Source organism: Mus caroli, unplaced genomic scaffold (assembly GCF_978045245.1).
Source record: "Mus caroli unplaced genomic scaffold, Mus_caroli_1 scaffold_4, whole genome shotgun sequence".
NCBI lineage: Eukaryota > Metazoa > Chordata > Mammalia > Rodentia > Muridae > Mus > Mus caroli.
The window spans coordinates 655,341-672,069 of NW_028227259.1; positions in this window are offsets into that span (position 1 = coordinate 655,341).

The following is a 16,729-nucleotide window of genomic DNA, read 5'->3' on the forward strand; positions in this document are numbered from 1 at the left end:
ACTGTCTAGCTCAAGGACGTTCTAGGACTGTTGGAACACTGGCGGAAGGCTTTAGCTATGTCAGAATTCAATCTTAAAAGGCATTTATAATAAAGAGAGCACATGGATCCATCCACTAGACTAATGCGGGAATGGAAAATTAATGTATGGGTTAGAGAGAACGCCAGACTCCAGGAGCGAGTTTCTGTGAAACTTCTGCCTCAGAGAGTAGCTTCTAAGCCTCTCGGTTTGTCAAGCTGACTCGACCAGAGCATGTGGCATTTCTCCCTTTCTTTTTTTATTTTTCAGCCGAAGTTCTAGGATGTCCCGCCTCGTCGTAGCTACAGACCTCAGGAGCACTCTAAAGATGAGTGGAAACACAACAATTACTAATAAAACAATGCCAAAAATAATCACAAGTAGGATTATATATTGAACCCAATCCAGGGGGTTCAATGCACTTAGGTTGTTTTTCAAATCTCTAGCCAATTCATCAATGTTCCAAGTGTCCAAATGACTTTTACTAATATCTGAAATTTCTGCCTTTAACTGTTCCAAGTCATGAGAAATATCAGTATCTCTCCATACTCCCTGTAAATGAGCTTTAGTCTTTTCCAATCAGTGGTTGTATTATAAGGTAAGGGGGTGACACAAATGTATGGGAAAGAAGCATGACATTTAGTAGCTAACCTGGTCTTAATATTAGCAATATCTTACCCTATTGCCAGCACTACTTCTTTTAGGGCGTTAACCTTTGCTTCTAATTTTTTATCTATATAATATGTTGCTCTGACAAAGCTATGGAAATATTCCTATGCTTATCATTAACAAAAATGAGTAGTATGTAGCTGCTGATCTAAAGCTGTGGTAGATACCTTTTCAAAGTTTGCATTCCCAGATTTTTAAACCAAGGATCATTTCCTAACTCTAATGGGCAGCAAAACATAACAGCAGATTCTGTATCTAAATTAGGATCTACACAATTAGTTGATTGACAAGAATTATAATGAGTATGAAAAGACTTGCCAAGATTGGTGATCTTAACTCTTAAAATGATCTAACAATATAGCATACAGGTAAGGTACAAACTTTCATAGCTATAATGAGCTGGCCTGAATGGCCAAAAACAATGTCTCTGATGAAATCTTGTAGCAGTCCCTCCACCTCACGAGTCAGCTTTTCTAGTTGTCTCCAAGTTGACGCCAGGTCGGCTCTCCTTGTTGTAGCCCATGGTAAAGATAGGAAGAGTTTCTTTATTTTGCTTGTGTGTGCTGTCTCCGGTTTCTCCTTCTCTGTGCGCTCAATACAGCTTTCTTGTCACCACTGTCAGGACACTGTCAGTTCCCACTCACCGGTCAGCCTGTCATATTGGAAGCTAGCATGCTCTTGCAACATTCTGTGGAAAAAACAGAAACATTCCCCCTTTTCCCCCAAATTAAGTATCTGAACAGGATCATGCCATATGCCAGTAAGTGTATCCCTTCATCTCGTGAGTATGCCTGGTTGTAGGGTGCCATAGACAGCGAGAATTTTGGCATCTAAATTTTAAAAAATTTTTTGAAGATATAGATTTAAAGTTTCACAGTACTGTTTCCTTGAGAATTATAAAAATCTCAGTAAGATGGGTAACATTAAATTGTTGACAAAACATCTCAAATCCTTGGCTGTAATAGCCAGTTTTAATTTCATTTGGAACACCAAGCAAAAAAAAAAAAAAAAAAAAAAAAACAACACAGGCAATGACTAACTATACTTTTTAGTTGCTTTTCTTGTTAAAGCAGTTGTAATTAGAAAGACTAAAACAGTATCAATAGTCACATGTGCATATTTTATTTTTCTAAAATCGAAAATGAGTATCCATTTGCAATAATTGATTAAGTATAAGTCCTCGAGAATTAACACCAATGTGTGGAACAGGTAGAAACTGAGGACACTGAGAGCAAATCTTTACAATATGACATGCACATTTATTTATTTATTTATTTATTTATTTAAAATACCAAATTATTATCTCAAGCCATTACTATTTTGGTGATGTAAAGAATGAGATTATATGGCCAATTATTTTTGTATACGATCCATAATCTACCTGGGATATAAATCTAGCGTGGCATTGCCTTAAGAGGTCTTTTCCAGGCAATCTTCAACATTTTAAAACACCATCTACAGCACATAATTTAATTATCTGTGCTGAAGCAGGTGGAAACTCAAAAGAATAAACATGTGATCCAATTCACATATACTTTTCTCCCATAGAAGGGTTGTTTTTAAATACAGTAAATGGGATGCACGCATGCATGAATTTATGGAAGATACAAAAGCATGCATAAAAGCCTTTTTTAAATTATTTTTAGGATGAGTATCAATTTTATTTAAAATGATGGTATGCAATAGGTCAAATATCAATATTCTGCAATAACCAATTGCTGTTTGGAACAAGGAATTCTTAATTCTTAATTAGCGCCACAGCAGCCTTATATATAATAGGATGTTAAAACTTTGAGGTGAAGAAGGATGATTTTACATTAATGTTTTTTCTTGCCAAAGAATAGCTGTGGACACATTTAATAACAATAACTAGAATATGTAGCTAATATTTGATTACCACCAATTACAATCGATACCAATAGATTACAGAAGTTTCCTCTACTTTCTGTTAAAGCCTTTTTGGTTCTCACTAGTTAATTTGAATCTCACTTGATAGCACCTAACAAAGGCTTAGGTTCTCCTGTGGCGAGTTTAAGGTGAGGTATTAGCCAATTAACATCTCCTGGAAGCTTTTGAAAATAAAATTTTGAAGCAAATTTGTACCACAATTTTCCAGTATCACTAAAAACCCTAAATATTAAAAAGATATTGCCTCTGAATCTTATGAAGCAACAATTACTCCCTAGGACTTTAAGGCTCACTGTGTGAAAAACAAAGATTTGAAGTAAACTTCCCTTTAGAGGCATTAGCTAATAAAATACTTAGGAAACAATATACACTGAAAGATTCAAAGTCTTAGCTTCTTGTATTGAAGTCTGGACAATGAAAATTTCTTACATAATATAAGACTATATTAGTCATACCTAAGGGCAAAACCCTTTAATGGTCACCAGTTCACTAGAAGTAAAGTCTTTACAATTAACAGGATGCAGAGGAAAAAATAATCTTTGAAATCTATAATAATTTTATATGAAGTAGGCAAGCTATCTTGTAATGCCTTTATAAGTTTTACAGCCTGATTGACCTTTTAAAAATCTTGAATTTAGACTTTATTATGAACAACACCTGGGTAGATCTGAAAAGAAAAATGTTGTTTAGCTAATCTCCCTGAAGGCAGGGAGGGGTGAAGTTTCAAGAACTTCCCTAGGCGCAGTCTGCAAAACACAAGAAACATTGCACAAGCTTCCCTGAGCTTTCCTGCTCTAAGCTTTGTATCAACCCAAATGTATATATTTTCTAATCTGAGCATCTTGGCCCTCCTGCAATGAGGACAGATTCCAGAGGAACAATTCAACTGTCTGTCCATGCCTCTGATTTTGGACAGTCTTTCTTAAGATGACTTATACCTTAAACACTTTTTTTATAACCTTTTATGGTCCTGCAAGGCCTCAAGCATAGCCAAACTGATTGTGTGAGGGTCTAATTTCTGCACAAAGATGAATATATCTAGTTAACTCTGCCTTGCTTAGTATGGCTGAATGTCCAAAGTGAGTGCATTAGTGCAATCATAAGATGATTAGTCTTGTAGTAATCTTAATTATAGGTGAGTTAAAAATCTTAAGCTTTCGATCAAATTGCAAACTGCAGTCAATGGAACACTGGCAATTTTAACCATAATTTTTAAGTTTCTGTTGCAATATTAGAATATATCTATAACTTTTGGAAAGAAAGACCCAATTTTAAACAATTTATTCTCCTTAAAATCAATACTAGAAACATCACTATCACATTACGAAGTTTGGCTGCCAATTCATGAATGCATGACAGTGCAAATTTTAATGTTCCATTAAAGAGACGTTGTTTTAAAAATCTTATCTCTATAAGTCTACTTTTTAGGATAAGAATTACATAAAATATTATCTCAATTTAGAAGCATCTTTAGAGGACTAGTTTTCTGGGCTGGTTTATGCCAGGTGCTTTTGTTTGAAAATGACTCTAGCCCTGAGTTACTACATAAGCTAACTTTGTAACCAGTGTTATACCTTTTTAATCATACCCAAATAACTTATAAGCCAATTCTTTATGACCAAGATATGCAGATCATATTTATACCTTTAAGACCAGTCAAAAACCAAATCAAGTGGCTACACGAATCTTATAAATTTATATCAATCAAAGAATTTTACTTTTTATAGCTATACTTATAAGATAAAAAAGCAATTTGTCATTTGCTAAACACAATAATCACAAAATTGCAGAGAAATTGTTTTAGGAAAAAACAACTATCAGCTTATTTGTCTTAGAATTAAGAAGTTGCAGATTCCTTTTCTTTACAAACAAGTTTTTCAGCAGGAACTCTCCTGCTGTGCTTGATTTTTGGCTAAAGTGAGGGGCCTCTCTCAGCCTCCGTTGTGCAAACTGAGAGTGAATCAGCAGGTAAAGTTTTAACCATTTTTTTTTTCAACATGAAACATAAAACAGTCAGTCATTCAGACAACGAAACAACCACAAAAACATACATGAATTGACACGTGATTGGTGCACCAAACATAGACAATATAAAGAGGGTAGAGAACTTCTCCTGTAGGTGACAGAGAGGATAAAACAGGGCATCCCCCGATTTCTCTCTGTCCCTGGAAGAGTTCTAAAATCCATTTTCCTCTATCCCTTCCTTTCCTTTCCTTTCCTGCTTGTAAGAGGCAGCTTGTCAAACCAAGATTAAAATCCAAAAATTTTCTAACAGCTTCTGGCAAGCATCCAAAACTTCTAATTTATTTAATCTGAGGGCAAATTTTTGAGAAAACACACAATCTCTATACACTAAATGCCTCAAATAGCCTAAAAGTTTACCATGCTGAATCTTTTTAAAGCCATCATCAGTCCACACTTAGTCAAATATTTTATAGCCATCTGCAAAAACACTCTCTATTTTCTGCAACCAACAAAAACATTATAGCCATCTGCAAAAACACTCTCTATTTTCTGCAACCAACAAAAACACCATCTATAGAATGAATTATATATGTTTGAGGAGATGACTTAACTTCCAATAAAGCCTTTTCTACGAATTTTTGGCACAATGTAGGATTGGGAAGTTGTAAATAAGGTAACAGTAAGAAGTGACCTATATTTTGACCTTTATGAAGTCTCTTTTTATACTTTAACCATAATTTAACCATAACTTTTAATTTTACCTAAAGTATCAGAATCCACCACTTGAAGTTTTTCTTATAACTGGGGCTGTGTCCTATAATGAACTCCACAGTTCCTGAACGGGACTAAGAGACTGCCCCTTTAGTTTTTTGCCTTACCCGCTTCTTTAGTGAGCACAGTGCCATCTTTGTGGGATTTTGATTTGCAATCATTCCTCCAAGGTTCTCTCCACCATAACCTGGACAGAGACCTGGAGAAAGGCCCTTCTTGTTTCCCTAGGGATTCTTACAATCTTTACTCAGGTGCCCCGGTTTTTTACAACCGAAACATGCAGTTCCATAGTTCTTTGTCTTACCCACTTCTCTAGTGAGCGGAGTCACATCCTTATGGGACTTTAGTTTACATTCACTTCTCCAGTGTTTGTCACAACGTTGGAAGGGACCCAAAGGAATGCTCTTCTTGTCTCCTGAGAGATTTTTACAATCTTTTCTCAGGTGCCCCGGTTTTTTACAACTGAAACATGTAATTCCATAAGTAGCACAGAATTTCTTCCCTTTCCTTGCTGCGGTGTAAGCTATCCCCTGAATTACGGCCCGTGAGGCGTCTACACATGCTTTAATATAATCTTGTAGGGAACTTGTCTTACGGATTGGTCTGTTCAGGTCTTGGCACAAGGTATTCACATTTTCCCAAGCCAATTGTTTTATTAATACATCAGTCCCTTCCGAGGGAGGAAGCATCCTACCTACTCGCTTCCAATCCTCCAATGTCAAGCTTCCCTCCTCTGGAAACCAGAGACTGATTCGTTGCACGAAATCATAAAATTCTTGTAAAGATTTATCGGAGACCTTTAGGCCTCTTCCAGACAATGTGTGCTTGAAAACCGACAGGAACAACCTCTTCCCTTTCGATTCTGACTGCCCCATGATAAAACTTACTCGTTTCTTAACTGATCTACGAATCAGCCCGTCTGCAGCACCGTCACGACGAGATCCTATCTTTGCCTGAGAAAATAAAGAAGAGAAAGAAAAATGAAAGAAAAAGAAATAAAGACTAACCTGCTCTGGTGTCCCTGTTCGAGGGCGCCAACTGCCACAGACAAAGGGGCCCAGAGGGTCTGCGGCACAAGAGACCTTGCCTGATAGGAATAAGGCACAGAGCGACCCCTGGCGCCCTCCTAGCACACACATGCACACACCTGCACGCCCATGTGTGTGAACCACAGAAGCTTGAGAAGAAATTTAGTAAGGTTCGCTGAGGGGTGGGGTGATGGTTCAGTCAGGAAAGCAGTGGCATGAAAGTATGAGGACCCAAGGTTGGATCTTCTGCAACCGCATCTGTAATTCTGCTACTAAGAGGGCAAAGACAGACACTACACTAGAGCTCAAAGAGTCAGGCCATCTTCTCGCTCAGTGAGTCAAGTTCAGTGGGAGATCCTGTCTCCAGAAGATACAGTGGGGAGCAATGGCAGAGGAAGGACACAGATGCCAACCTCCAGCCTGCACATGTATGCACTGGAACAAAAAGGGGGTTTTGCAGAAGTGTGAAGCAGAGACTGAAGGAAGGACCATCCAGAGACTGCCCCACCTGAGGATCCATCCCACATACAGTCACCAAACCCAGACACTATTGTGGATGCCAACAAGAGCTTACTGACAGGAGACTGATATAGCTGTTTCCTAAGAGGCTTTGCCAGATCCTGACAAATACAGAGGCGGATGCTCTCAGCCAACCATTGGACTGAGTACAGGGACCCCAATGGAGGAGCTAGAGAAAGGACCCAAGGAACTGAAGGGATTTGCAGCTCCAAGGGGCTAAACCACCACCCAAAGAAAACACATGGAGGGACCCATGACTCCATGCATATGTAGCAGAGGATAGCCTTGTTGAACATCAATGGGAGGAGTCCCTTGATCCTGTGAAGGCCTGATGCCCAGTGTAGGGAAATTCGAGGACAACAGAGAAGCAGGAGTGGTTGGGTTGGTGAGCAGGCGGGAGGAGAGATGTGATAGGGAGTTTTCAGAGGGTAAACCAGGAAAGGGGATAACATTTGAAATGTAAATAAAGAAAATATCTAATAAAAACTTTAAAAGACTCTTTAAAATAAAAAAGGGGGGGTTGCAGAAATAAGGCTTGAGAACACTCAAAGAGCAAGATTTGCCAGTCACGGGGACAAGTACTCCAAACGTGTACAGGCCCACAGTAAAAGAGAAAGCAGGAAGATCCAGGGCATGTCCTGGGATTAGTATCATAACCTATAGTGAAGTACAACCTGGTGCATGCATGCCACATATGCAGCTGTTCCTGGATCCTTTCCTACAAAGTGAAGCCCAAATAGATCCTTCTGTTACCTCTCTTAGGCTCATATTCCACTGAGGTCCTTGTAACTTGTCACAGATGGAGTTCAAACTTGCCCTTTGTAGTTCAGCCTAGGTCCTACTTCCATGTTTTCTAAGGGAAAACGGGTAGGTGAGGCAGGTCCCAGAGGTTGTGTTTGTTAATTAAGATCAATTCTCGGCATTAATTACCCATCGTGAATATTCCTTTCAGAGATTTAAAATAATGCAGTCCTTAGCCTAAACAAAATAAAGGCAAGTCCCAACGAAAGGTTACAGGGAATTCTACAGGTCTGCAAAAACTTAGAATTCACAAAATATTGCTATGTATTTCACAGTGCTCTTTCCTCTTTTCTGTTTTTTTAATTAATTATTTATTTATTTATTTATTTATTTATTTATTTATTTTATATGTAAGTACACTGTAGCTGTCTTCAGACACTCCAAAAGAGAGCATCAGATTTCCTTACGGATGGTTGTGAGCCACCATGTGGTTGCTGGGATTTGAACTCAGAACCTTTGGAAGAGCAGCTGGCACTCTTAACCACTGAGCCATCTCACCAGCCCCCCTCTTTCCTGTTTTTTATTCTTTAAAAATACAAATGTCTAGAACTGATTGCACAACCAGAATAGGACATGAATTGGTCAGGAAGGTGAGTGTGCAGAGCAGAGTCGCGGTGAAGACAGTGTCAATACAAAGGAGTTTGATTATTTTTGCTTTACTGTGTACTTATGAGAAACTAATAGATAACGCTGAGATGCTACGCAATGAAGAAAAAATAATACATAGTCCCTTTGTTGTGAATAGTATTGATATGTTTAAATTAGACCTCAAGAACCACCTGAAAGCTCCTATTTAGGACATGCTTTTAATATTTTTAGACCGTAAATTGCACTTTTTATTTAAATTTCTATAGGAAGTATTCCTGATGGATACTGCAATGCAGAGAATTTAATCTTCATCAAGAAATTGAAATTTGGCTGGGTGGAAGTAGTACACACCTTTAATCCCAGCACTTGGGAAGCAGAGACAGGTGGATTTCTGAGTTCGAGGCCAGCCTGGTCCACAGAGTGAGTTCCAGGGTAGCCAGGGCTATACAGAGAAACCCTGTCTCAAAAAACCAAAAAAAAAAAAAAGAAGTTGCTCCTCACAGAAGGAGTGCTCCTCCATTGCTGGTGGGAGTGCAAACTTGTACAACCACTCTGTCTGGAAATCAGTCTGGTGGTTTCTCAGAAAATTGGGAATGGTTCTACCTCAGGACCCAGTTATGCCACTCCTGAGCATATACCTAGAAGATGCTCCAACATATAACAAGGACACATGCTCCACTACATTCATAATAGCCAGAAACTGGAAACAACCCAGACATCCCCCAAACAAAGAATGGATAAAGAAAATGTGGTTCATTTACACAATGGAGTAATTTGAGACCAATCTAACTTGAGACCCACTCCATGGGCAAACACCAATCCCTGACACGATTAATGATATTCTTTTATGCTTGTAGACTGGAGCCTAGCATGACTGGCTCCACCCAGCAGCTGACTGAAACAGATGCAGAGACCCACAGCCAAACATTAGACAGAGCTCAGTGAGTCTTGTAGAAGGGTTGGCAGGATTGAGGGACCTAGAGGGGATAGGAACTCCACAGGAAGACCAACAGAATCAACTAACCTGGACCCAAGGGGGCTCCCAGTCACTGAACCTCCCCACACATGTGTGGCAGATATGTAGCTTGGTCTTCCTGCTGGTCCCTCAACAACTAGAGTTGGGCTATCACTAACTGTTACCTGCCTGTGCATCCTGTTCCTCTGGGCTGGGAGAAGATGCACCCAGTCCTGCAATGACTTGATGTGCCAGGGTGGGGTGGTACCTGGAGGGGAGCCCTCCTCCTTCTCGGAAGAAAAGGGGAGGGGGTGGGTGGAGGGGAAGACTGGGAGGAGACGAGGGTTGGGATCGGGATGTAAAGTGAATAAAAAATTTAATTAATGGGGGGAAAAGAGGAAAAAATAAAAGTAAAAGGAAGTTGCTCTTCCCAGGCATGGTGGCGCACACCTTTAATCCCAGCACTGGGGAGGCAGAGGCAGGCAGATGTGCATGAGTTCAGAGCCAGCCCGATCTACATAGTGAGTTCCAGGCTAGCCATGGTTATACAGTGAGGCCTTGTTTCAAAAAATGAACAAGTTCGTTGGGGCTGGAGAAATAGCTCAACAATCAGGAGCACTTGCTGTTTTTCCAGAGGACACAAGTTCAGAATCCAGCACCCATGTCAGGCAGCTCCCACCGGTGAGTCTGTAACTCCAGTGCTGGGGGGATCCAACACCCTTTGGAGGCACTGAAATGTATATGGCATACACATACACCCACACCAAGAAAAACCAATTAAAATCAAACTTGAAGAGGGCCTGGAGAGGTGGCTCAGCAGTGCCGAGCACTTGCTGTGCTTGGGAAGCACCCAAGTGACAGCTCACAACTGCTCCAGAGGATCCCTTGTCCCCTTCTGGCCCCAGCAGGAGTTTCCCTCGTGTGATGCACTTAGATACATTCAGGCAAAACAGCCATGCACATAAGATAGAGATAAATCTTAAAAAGAGGAAGCCTGTTACACTGATACTACATTTGGAATAGCAGGCAAAGCACCACCACCCCTATTCTCTGGAGAAGAGCGAATGAGTCGCAGAAGACCAGCTTGCTCTATCAAGGCCATCATGGACACACAACTGGAGCAAACATTCCGTGGAGTTGGGACCAAGCCAACCCATAGGGAAAGTCACATACACTTAGCTTGTCACCTGGGAATCCCAGCTTCCATTGGCCTTATTTCTTCTCATGTACACCGAGCACAGGAAGCCAGTGGACAGAAGAGAGAAGATACATATATCCTGGCTCCTTCCAAGAGTTGCTTGGATTCTAACTACCTATATTCTTCTGGTGAGCTCTGCCTTTAGCCTTTAAATTTATACACAATGTGTGTACATGCCGAGTGAGTACTATCGAACAAATCAATGAATTTTCCCACTCAAATCCCTTTTAGTTTTGCTATCCCCAGGGTTCTAGAAACTTAAACACAGAGCTAAAGGTATAATAAACCTTGGGGACAAACAACATCTATGTGATTGGGATTTGGCAAAGATTTGCAAGATGGGACATAAATCATTAGTAAATGGCACTTTTATCAAGTTTTGAAATGAGCAATTTGAAAGAAACTATTTAAGAAAATAAAGAGGAAACACATGTTGACAGGAAAATAGAGAGTATATTCTGATAAATCATATGAATTCACAGTGTTAATGTATTTTTCTTTTTTTAACTTTTTATTGATCCTTTGTGAATTTCACATCATGTGCCTTGATCCTGCTCATTTCCCCATTCCTTCTTATCAGCCCTCTTCTGTTATAACCTCCCCACAAAAGAACATTGAAAAATAAGAATATGAAAGAACTATTAATCTCGTCATAGAAGCTGTAGTGTATCACAGTGTGTCACTCAGTATACCCTTTTGTTCACAAATCTTAACTTGTGAATATTCATTGCTATGAGTCACTGGTCTGGTTCAAGGCCTCTGGCTTCTGCTATACTATCAATACTGAATCCTCACCAGGTCTCCTCTCAGACACCCTCTTGTTGCCCTGTGTCATGGAGGTCCTGCAGCTTTGGATCTACAGGACTGCCCCCTTCACACACTCCAGCAGATCACAGATGGGGTAGATATTGGGGTGGGCTAACTCAAAGCCCTGGATCTGGACCTGGGTAGTAGCTGAGTTGGCCTGCCTGCCAGCTCTCCTACACCCACATCACCAGGGTGAGCTCTCCAGTACTGCCCAGGCTAGTTAACCCAATGCCACAGCAGGCAAGGGGAGCAGCCAACTGTACTGTTCTCACATGCTGGGGCCAGTTCAAGTGAGCCTTCATCACCAGGGCCAACTCTACTGTGCTGCCCACGTGAGGTGCAGGGTCTGTTTTTCCTAAGTGCTTCAGCCAATGAGAGGCAGGAACGGCTCTCTGTCTCTCTCAGGACCTTGGGATCAGTTCTCTTGCCTGCCAGAGGCATCTAGGGATGAGGAGTGGAGAAGACATCTCTCCCAAACTCGTAGCACCTCATGGCAGACGAGCACTGGGGGCCAGCTCTCCTGAGTGCTTCAGCCAGTAAGGAGAGGATCCAGTTCTCCACAGCCTTTGGACATCAACATGGCCCCAGGTGGCAGCCCAGACCATGGACATCCAACATAGCATTTTGTGGTCATGTGAGCCACTGGACATCAACACAGACCCCTGCTGCTCTATAACCACGGACCCAGACATGGCAGCATGGCCTCAGGTGGCAACACAGGATACTCACAACAGACTACTCCTCTCCACTCTGTCTCCAGTTCAGCCTCTCTTCATAGTGCTCAAACCAGTCAGCTTCTTTTCTCCCATCTCTCCACCATACACTTGCACATCACAGTGGCCCCCGATGCTGGGCCACTCGGCAGATGAGCCTCTGTGTGTCTTCCTCAAGACGCATGGCAGTGAGCAGACCTCTCGATAGTTCAATTTTTAAGTGGGCAGATTTAAAATGACTCTTTACCAAAGGAGATGAGATGAATGAGTACCTGCACTGATGGCTTGCATTTCATTAAGCAAGTGTAATTTAAAACAATGCGCAAGCCGGGCGTGGTGGCGCACACCTTTAATCCCAGCACTCAGGAGGCAGAGGCAGGCGGATTTCTGAGTTCGAGGCCAGCCTGGTCTACAAAGTGAGCTCCAGGACAGCCAGAGCTATAAAGAGAAACCCTGTCTCTAAAAAAAAAAACAAAAAACAAAAAACAAAAAAACAATGCGGTTCACTACACACATGGCTAGAATACAAAACCTTAACAAAGTGTTGTTACATATGTATAATAGCAAATTCTCACCAATGATGGTGTCATGTGATACAGCCACTTCAGAAAGAGACCAGGGGTCAGAGATGCACTTAGAGTTCAGCCTAACAGTACAACATCTAAGTATTTACTACAAAATGTAAACAGTGTCCATCAACAGTGTTCATAATGTTAAGTCTGATTGCCTAAACTCAATGCCCAGAAGACTCACTGCCTACACATACATTTTTAAAGGAAGAACTATTAATATAAAATAGGGTTGTTTGTTTGTTTGGAAGATGGCTCATTTGCTAAAGTACCTGTTCAGCAAGCATGAAGACTTGATGCCTGTCCCCAACACAAACTTAAAGTCAGACATGTTTATAATTCCAGTGTGGGAAGGGCAAGGCTGTGACAAGATCCTCAGAGCCTGCTGACTAGCCAGTCGAGCGGAATCCATGAATTCCAAGTTCAATAGGAAACCCTGTTTCAAAAAAAGAAAGAAGAAGAAGAAGAAGAAGAAGAAGAAGAAGAAGAAGAAGAAGAAGAAGAAGAAGAGGAAGAGGAAGAGGAAGTGGAAGAAGAGGAAGGGGAAGGGGAAGGAGAGGGAGAGAAGAGAAGAGAAGAGAAGAGAAGAGAAGAGAAGAGAAGAGAAGAGAAGAGAAGAGAAGAGAAGAGAAGAGAAGGAAGAAAAGGTGGAGAAGAACAGAGGAAAACACCCAGTGTCAACTTCTGGCTTCTACACACATGCACACACGTTCATACACACAAAGACATAAACACAAACACTTACCCACTTATATGAAGTCCTTGTGAAGGCAAAACCACAGCAACAGAAAACAGATTGGTGGTTTGCACAGACTGGAAGACAGGGAAGGAAGTTAATCATGTAAAAGCATCAGAGAGCATTTAGACAGATGGAAGTCTTTCTCTGCTTGATTGTGGCCACGATTACATGAATATACAGTTGTCAAAATTCAAACTACATTACAGGCTGGAAAATGCTATTTGTTCACTGCCATGATAAAATGGACACTTAGTTAATAAGTGTAAAGATATCTTGGCCAGTCTGAAATATTTAAGCAGTGACTTTCATAGCTCATGAGTCACATCAACAAGGATGGAACAAGAGGAAAATTACAGCATTGGTTCAGCTAAAGTGCTCATGGGCATGGGAAACCCTCCTTTCTGACTCACTTTCTTGCTAACTTCCCCTGATTTTAGAGGGGGAATTCAAAAGAATTCAACCTGAGCTTACAAAAGAGCAACTAATTAAATAAAGCAACTGCTTGCTCTTCAAGGGCACGGATTCCTCACGAGTAAATCTTTTACAGATATTGTACAGTAAGGAACGTGAGTACCAGGAGCACAGATGATCACAATGACTTGTCATCGTTGTTAGAATGCCACAGAGCAAAATTGCCTCCAGAAGACACATGGCAAGCGTGGATCCCCAGGGAGAGTCAGTGGAGTACTTGAGACAATAATAGAACCTGTGAAGGATAACACCTCCTCTGTCTACCTTATTGAATTACTAACAGTACTCTGAGGGACTGACCAGGAAAACTTTGTGGAGAATTTTCAGAAAATTGCCAGAACATATTCAAGAATACACACACACACACACTCTGAACAATATGAATTGTCACTTATACAGGCCATCTGTGGCTACGTATTTCATAATCTGAACTGCCTTACTTAGGGTTTCTATTGTTTGATGAAACCATGACCAAAAGAAGCAAGTTGGGTTGGGGGAGAGAGTTTATTTAGATTACACTTCCCCGACATAGTTTACCATTAAAGGAAATCAAGGCAGGAACTCAGACAGGGCAGAGACATGGAGGCAGGAGCTGATGGAGAGGCCACAGAGGAATGCTGCTTACTGGCTTGCTCCTCATGGCTTGCTCAGCCTGCTTTCTTACAAAACCCAGGACCACCAGCCCAGGGATGACCATGCATGATGAGCTGTGGGCCCTCCCCTATCAATGACTAATTTTAAAATTGCCCTACAGGCTTTCTCAATTGAGGCTCCCTCCTCTCTGATAACTATACTTGTTGAGTCTACATAAAACTAGAGAACACATGAACAAATAAGTTTTCTTTTTATTGATGTGTGTGTGTGTGTGTGTGTGTGTGTGACAGAGTGACGTTCATGTGTGCATTCACATGTATGTGGGTGCGTGCACATTTATGGGTAGGTACATGTGAGGCAGGGTCTCTCACTTGATCCCAAAGCTCACCAATTCAGCTAGTCTAGCTATCCAACTTGCTTAGGAGAACATATCTCCACCTCCAGAGCTTACTGGTGGACCACTATTCCTGCATGACATTGGGTGTGTGCTGAGGATTCGAACTCCAGTCCTTATCCTTGCCCAGCAAGCCTTTACCGACTGAGCCACCCAGCCAGTCTTACACATTGTTTTATTTACTCCATGCTGTCATGGGCTATATGTTTTATAGGTTTTTTTCCTCCAATAATACGTAATGGCCATTTCCCCATATGAAGACACACAGCTCTATCTCACTTTTAAAGCTCATGCATGTTTGTCACTGCATGGGAGTACTATACATTAACTGTTTCCTTTGTCATAAATATTAAACTTGATGCTTTCCAACAAAAGAGCAATTGTTGCAGGGGCTATTATCATCAAATATAATATGTCACTCTTATCCCTCAAGGCTAAGAATACATACATCCAAACAACAGACATTTGAGTTTGTGGATTAAGTGTCTACATCTGTTTCCATTCAAATTCTCAAGCACCCATACAACAAGTAACTCAGCAGTATGGGATGATCATCTAGTATACTACCCAAGTTATAATTAGTGAATGCCAATCATTTGGAACATCTCTACCCAAGAGTTATTGATACAGTTATTACTGTTATTTACAGCTTTGCTCTTTTGAAGTTATACATCTACTCCTATTCAAAACTCATCTGTACAATAAAACAAGCCGTTTTTTGCCTCCAGCCTCATGTGCCCTTTCAGCACTATCACCCCATGCTGTCATACTTGGCCCTGTCTATCTCCTTTAACCCAAGCTCTTCTCTCTTCCCTCTCAGCTCTTCAGTAGGAAGTCTGCCCAGGGTCACAGTCTACCTGAAATGCAATTTTTTCAGTCCTCCCTTTCCCCCACAATGACAGTGAGAGGTAGTAAGGGAGACATGTATTTTCATGTTTGACACACTTGTGTTCAAATGCTCAGCAGCTCTGCTTTGTCACTGTGAGACACGAAGCAAACAACTTGGCTCTCCCTGCCCTCCATTCTTCTCATCTAAAAGATGAAATGCAATCTCTTAACTATGCCTTAGGCATTTGAGACAGCCTGTAATTCACTGCTTGAAGGAAGTGTGTTGCTTAGCTGATCACATGTGCAGGTGGTGTCTAAAGGCATCTCTTTAGTCTTCCCTCAGAGTCACTGTGAATTTTGTTCTGGAAAGACTTGGATTGATGTAGGTTTTATGACGTCCTTTCTCACCATCTCCCCTGTGTCCTGGCTAGTTTTCCTGTTTATCTGTTCTCCACTGAGACACCTGCTCTAGGACTGGGTCACTTGATGGCTGTCTTAGTTAGGGTTTTACTGCTGTGAACAGACACCATGACCAAGGCAAGTCTTATAAAAAACAACATTTAATTGGGGCTGGCTTACAGGTTCAGAGGTTTAGTCCATTATCATCAAGGTGGGAGCATGGCAGTATCCAGGCAGGCATGGCACAGGCAGAGCTGAGAGTGGAAGACTGACTTCCAGGCAAATAGGGTGAGGATCTTATGTCCACACCCATAGTGACACACCCATTCCAACCAGGTCACACCTATTCCCACAAAGCCACACCTCCAGATGGTGCCACTCCCTGGTCCAAGGATATACAAACCATCACAATGGCTAAAGATAGCCAGAGGAAACACAAATCTTCCTGTTGAATTGTGTCAAGCAAGCCAAAGATGAGGAAAGTGAAAGCAAGGAGGAGCTAAAGGGAAAACTCCCCATCTTCTCAGGCATCTCCAGTTGGGTTGCTGGAAACACTGGCTGACAACTGTCAGAGCATCGTCAGTGAGCCACAAAGAAAGAATAGGCTATTACAGACTCTCTGCATTGGGCACAAAGCAGAGAGTCTTAAGTAGTTAATCCTTACCTTTAATTGAAAGTAAGGGATAAGGAAGGAGAAACAGAGATCAAACCTTGAGGCCAAATCCATGGTGGGCAGTGAAGCTGGTTCCCCAAGAACAATCAGCACTGAGTGGTACTAGAAGAACCACCATGGGT